Raw genomic sequence first — 5,761 nt, forward strand, 5'->3', positions numbered from 1 at the left:
CACTGGTCCAATAATGCTGCTAACCAGAACAGCATACATTAAAATCAATGAAGCTTGACTGTTGGTTGTTTTAACCTTGTGGACACTTTTGTTGCTGTTGCTGAGACATTTATTGAGGCACCTACTGTCTGCTAGACACTCTGCTAAATTCTGAGGCAAATTAAAATGGGAGCCTGTTCTAGCTCTTTCTTCAACGAGGTCTTCCTTAAACCTTAAGAAGCCCTGCCTGGTGATTAAGCAGTATGGTAGAGTGGAAGGACTCCGGACTTTTGAGACAGACTTGAATTCCAACTTCACGACCTTGGTAGCTGTGTGACCAACTGACCTGGGGCAAATAACATCTTTGAACCTCTTCCTGAGCTGTAAAATGGAGGGGCATGAGGAGGTATCTAACCAGATGCTGCAGGACAATACTCTAGGTGTCTAAGTTAATACTTAACAAGTTGAGCATTCTCTCACCATAACACCTTGCTTTTCTGTCTATTTCCCTTTAACAGTCTGTGAAAGAAGACTTCCAATATCTCCTGCCATACAGATTTTATTAACGTCCCCCCCCCCAAAAAAAAAAAAAAAACGTAAAACTTTAGTCATTCTAATTTTCCTGTAGCCTTTCTCCTCTAAGTACATAGCATTCCAGCCTGGTGAGCTCCATGCCCCCCTTCTCTCTACTAGGCCTGTGGGAAGAGTGCTCCCCCATACCCAGTTTCAGAGCCATCTGGGTAGGGCAGGCCTGATGCTGATGGAGCTGACCTCAGTAAACATAGTCACCACAGCAGCAGCATGCAGGAGTGAAGCTGGGGCCAGGCCTACCCAGGGGAAAACCGGGGAACATTATTTCCATACAGGTGATGAGGGAGTTTACCAGCTTTGATGCTCCTTACCAAGAAGGAGGAAACACTATCTGAAGAAGATTTTTGAAGGTAAGGAAACTCCCCTACCATCACCACCACCAGCACAACTGTTCTGCTCCCCCCTAACGCCCCCAACTACCCACCCCACCTCCCTGACCTGTCCCTTCGCTGCGGTCAAAACAGAAGGAACAGATACCACCCACTCTGATTCCTCAGGGAAAACTCAGGTCTCCTTTTTAAGTCTCTCTTCAACTTAACCCAGCTAGGCTTTCTCTGTAACTTGATTTCAAACAAACTTCTTTTCTGGTGCTGCTAATACACTCAGATTGAGAGAATGGGAAGATTTCTTTGGAGGTCAGGCACTCTTTGCCCTGACCTCCTGGGAGGTGGGGCCTGCTCTTCACTGTGGGTGCTGGAGTCGCCTGCAATATCTCCCATGGAGTGAAGTCCAGGTTGCTGTTCATATTGGGTGCTCATTCTAGACAGTGTCTGACCACCCATCAAAATGACCATGCTGCTCCCTCTGATCAGGCTGTTATCCCTGGCAGTGTGGCACAGCATTGAACTGCTGTCAACCTAGTCTGGTCTTGGTTCAGACCTAGTTCAATGCCTGATTCTTCCATTTACTGGCCATGGAATATAAAAGTTCTCTCAGTTCCAGTTTCTTCATCTGTAAATAAAACCATGTATGTTTTGGGATTCCCTTGTGTGAAAGTTTATTGTGGACTACTCATACTCTATCAAGGATCCTCCATTAAAAGAAAAGGAACTAGCCTAAAATGAGACAGCCAAGGGATGGCCCAGTACTGGAGGCCTCAAAAGTATTCCCAAAAGTTCTGTTTTGTTTCAATGGGAAACATTCACTGACGCCTCATTCTATGATTGTTTCCAGTGGTCCCAGCACCCAGGGCTAGGGTTAGTGCTTGGGGGATGGGGATGGACAGGACTTTAATCATTGCTACCACTTACTACGCTCCAATTATCAGCATTATCTCGTTCTCTCAACAGTCCTTTGTAAACGAGGGATACTCTTAAGAGATTAAGTCACCCCTGCCCAAGGTCACTCAGCTGGTCCATGGCAGAGCTAAAATTTGAACCCACAAATTTTAATTCTGACTTAAAAACCCATGATTTTTCACCACACAGCACAGCTTTAGAAGAACAGCCTGGCCAGAGGTAGAACAGGCAGGCAAAGCAGGCCTGGGCACCTCTAGGAAGGTGGTGGAGGAGTAGGAAGAGGGGAGGGGCACCTGGGCTCTGTTCCTCGACAGCCACCTGTTCTCACCCCCTGCAGAGCGTCTGACTCCACCCCCGCACTGTGCTCTGGGGGGAGGGAGGGGCTTTTTCCATCTTTTGTGTCTTGAGGGTTTTTTTCCTCCTGCTTTGCTCTTCTCTCCCTCCTTGTTCCTTTTTGTAGATAATACTCCCACAGGCCTCCCACGGTAGCTCCAAAATGCAGCCTCCTGAGTTTCTTCTTGTTGACAAAGGCTTTGAGCTGTCTCTGAACAGGGCTCCCCCTCAACCTTCCTCTCCCTGTGACTCCCCACCGTGGCCTGAATGAGTCAAGTGTTGGGGAGAGGGAAGAGGAAAAGGAGATAGCAGAGGAAGCCAATGGTCCCCAACTTCCCAGTATCTCATTTTAGTGTCTCCTAATCCTGGGCGCCCACTCCTTGTGTATATATTGTTGCGGGGGTGGAAGTTGGTGAAGAAGACAAGAAATTAATCCCTAAGAGCTAAAGGAACCTATACAAACCAAAGTCAGGACTGGCAGGAATTTCTGAGGGATTAGGTAAAGCTGAAGGAGGGGTGGGCTGGGAGTCTACCCCTGAACTCACCTAAATGGAAAGGACTCCTTGCCTCAGGCTGTAGAGGAAAGGGTGTCTGCACCCCCATACCATACACACCGTACGCACAGTCCTATGAAGGGCAACCAGGGATGGAGTTTAAGGGCCAAACAGACTGCTGTTTAACTCGGGTGAGAAGAGTGATCATAATATTCAATAAACGTTCATGTATTTTGCTTTTCCCGGAAGTGGAGACCAGGGCACCAAAACATGATCCAGACCTTGTGTCTGGAGCTGCAGCAGGAAGCAGTGCATCTTAGATCAGGTACCTAACCTCGATTTTCTCATATGTAAATTGGCAGTTATAACAGTATCTCACAGATTTATCATGAGGGGGTAATGGGATAATCCAAGGAAAGCTCTTGGACTTTTCCACAGTGCCTGGCACAAAGTTAATGCTCAATAATATAAGCCATTGTAATTCCTTGGGGCACTGCCCCCTCCCCGACCAATCCATCCTCCCTCCTGCTCACCCTAACCCAAAGGATCTGGTTTAGTTTAATGCCCCAAACCAGCCCAGGAAGGTAAGCTGGAAGCTTTGGGGCTTACAAGAGTTACTTCGGGACGTCCTGAACCTGATTCAGGACCCCAGATGACCAGTCCTCTGTATATTTACACAGCTAGCCTGAGGTTCCTTCTGGGCCCTGCTACCAGGAGACAGCTATGCTGGGGTGAGACAAACTCTGGACCTGGGCTTGGGAGATTGTTGGGGTTGGAACTTATTTCCTTGAGCAAGTCACATTTCTCTCTCTCTGCCTCAGTTTCCTCATTTGTAGAATGGAATATAGAAGTAGTACCTATCGACTATTTCATGGAACTCTTATGAGACTCAAAATCAGATATGAGTGAACATTTACATGCTGCTAGTGTCAGGCACAATTCTAGGTCCATTACATGTTCTGTCCATTACATGGTCACTCATTTAATCCTCTTAGCAACACTTTGAGACAGTATTCTCACCCCCAATCACAGATGAGAAAACTGAGTCACCAGAGAAGTGTAATAACTTGCCTTTAAAAATCACACAAACATTAATGGGCAGAGTTGTTTCCAAACCTAGGTAGCCTGGTCCCCAAGTGGATGGGTTCTTTCAACCACAAGCCATTCCATTTCTTAAACTGAGCTGACTAAGCTGCACCCTCTCCTGTATAAAGGAGGCTAGAACGTTGCCTGGAAGGGAATACAGGAATGGTACTGCAGGAGGGGGGTGCTCTGCAATCCAGGACCCATTCAGGGTTGGGGTATTGGTCTGTGATCTGCAGACTCCTCAGAGTCATTCCCGATCCTGCGAGCCGGATTCCAGGATCCAGATGATTGGGAGAGGGGGCGCTCCTTTCCTTTCTCAACAAAGCACCAGCTTATTTAAATACAGGTGTCTGGGCCATTGGCCCTCGTCGCTGATGAGGGGTGGGTGGATCGGGCGACACTCCTGTCTTTCCGATGCTGGTGACTGTGGGTGTGTCTTCTCAAGGGTGCTGAGCCTCCTGCTTCACCCGCTTGGAAACAAATTGCTGCTTTGGCCCGGGTGGCTCTGCTGGGCGCGGGCGGCCCCGGCGCTCGCTGGCAAATCGTGGGAGGGAGGAGGAGCGGCGCTGGCAGCGCCGGGCTGGGGGACAGATCCCGAGCTGGAGACGAGTCAGAGATGGCAGACCCCGGCCCGGCTCCTACTCCTCCCTGCCCGTCACCCACCCCCAACTCCCTCGCTGCGGGGAGAGGGAGGAAGGTTCCTGCAGCCATCCCTGAGCAGCCCTCTTCCAACACAGAACCCAGTTCACCAGGATTGGGTGGGGGCGGGGAGAAGGGCTTGATCTTTCTCCCTCCCCGCTTTCAAAGACCCAAATGCACAAGGTTAGGAAGTTCCTGTCAGCGTCTGAGCTGTATTTGTCACCAGTATTTGCAACCCAACTCTCAAACGCGGCCTGGGAAAGGCGAAAGCTGACAAATACCTGAGAAAAATAAAAGTGCGAGGGGAGGGCCCAGGGCTCTTATACTCTCCCCCTTTTCCGTCTCCGGGGCACACACAGAGGGTATCTGAATCTTATTTCCCGGACCTACCCACCCGCCAATTCCCTGACAGCTACTGCCTGCCGCGGCATCTCCTAGTAACAGATCGATCCATTTTCTAGTGGGGCAAGTTGAAGCTAAGAAAGACTTAAATACCCAGAATCTGTCTTTAGAGCCCCCCTCCTCCATCTCCTTTTGCGATGCAGGTGGAGCCCCTCCAGGGGAGGAAGGTGTAATCCCCAACCTTCGCCAATTACCCGGCCAACCACTTCCACCAAGTTAGTTGCCCAATCTCCCTTTCCCATTACATTTTTCCTCTGGGAAATCTTCCTCTACAGTGTACACCTCCCGCCCCGAACCCTCCTCCGGTCCCTCCCGGGGAGGACAGGCTGCCAGAAGGCCCTTTGAGAACCTCTGAGCCGCAAAGAAAGATATCTTGCCGCTGCCGCTGAGTCAGCCGGAGAGGACCAGGCGCTCGCTCATCGTGCTGCGAGGGGCAGGCGGGGCGGCTGGGTCCGCCCGGGCAGCTCGCGCACCTGGGGAAGAGAAGGTCGTCGCGTCCCCTGCCCCCACTGAGGTCCCGTGGGGAGGGGTATCCTCGGCGGGAGGCCTGTCCCTTTAAGGAGGCGGCCCTGACTGGGTGTGCCCCGTCTCCATGGTAACCCCGGGGCTGGCGGCAGGCGCGGGAGGTAGGGAGGGAGACTGCCGCTTCTCCCTAACAGACGGAGGGACTGCGGGGACTCGGCGCCGAGCGGAGCCCAAGCGGGAGCCGACCCGCAGGCGAAACGCGAGCTGGTGCCGCCGCGGGCGGGTGGTACCGCGAGCACTGCGGGCTCTGCTCGCGAAGCCCAGGGCTCGTGGGCGGCGAGGGCGCGAGGGGCAGTGCGCCATGCTCCGGGACCCGACGGCGCGGACGCCCCCTCGCGCGCGGGCGGCCGGCCGGGCCTGCGAGTTTGGACTGGGCATTGCCCCCCGACGGCTGCGCTAGGGGGCGCGGGGCCCGGCGGGGGGCGGCCAAGCTGGGCACCCTCCCCAGGCGCTGAGCCCCCGCGCCCCGGAGGG

This window comes from Tamandua tetradactyla, chromosome 7 (assembly GCF_023851605.1).
Source record: "Tamandua tetradactyla isolate mTamTet1 chromosome 7, mTamTet1.pri, whole genome shotgun sequence".
NCBI lineage: Eukaryota > Metazoa > Chordata > Mammalia > Pilosa > Myrmecophagidae > Tamandua > Tamandua tetradactyla.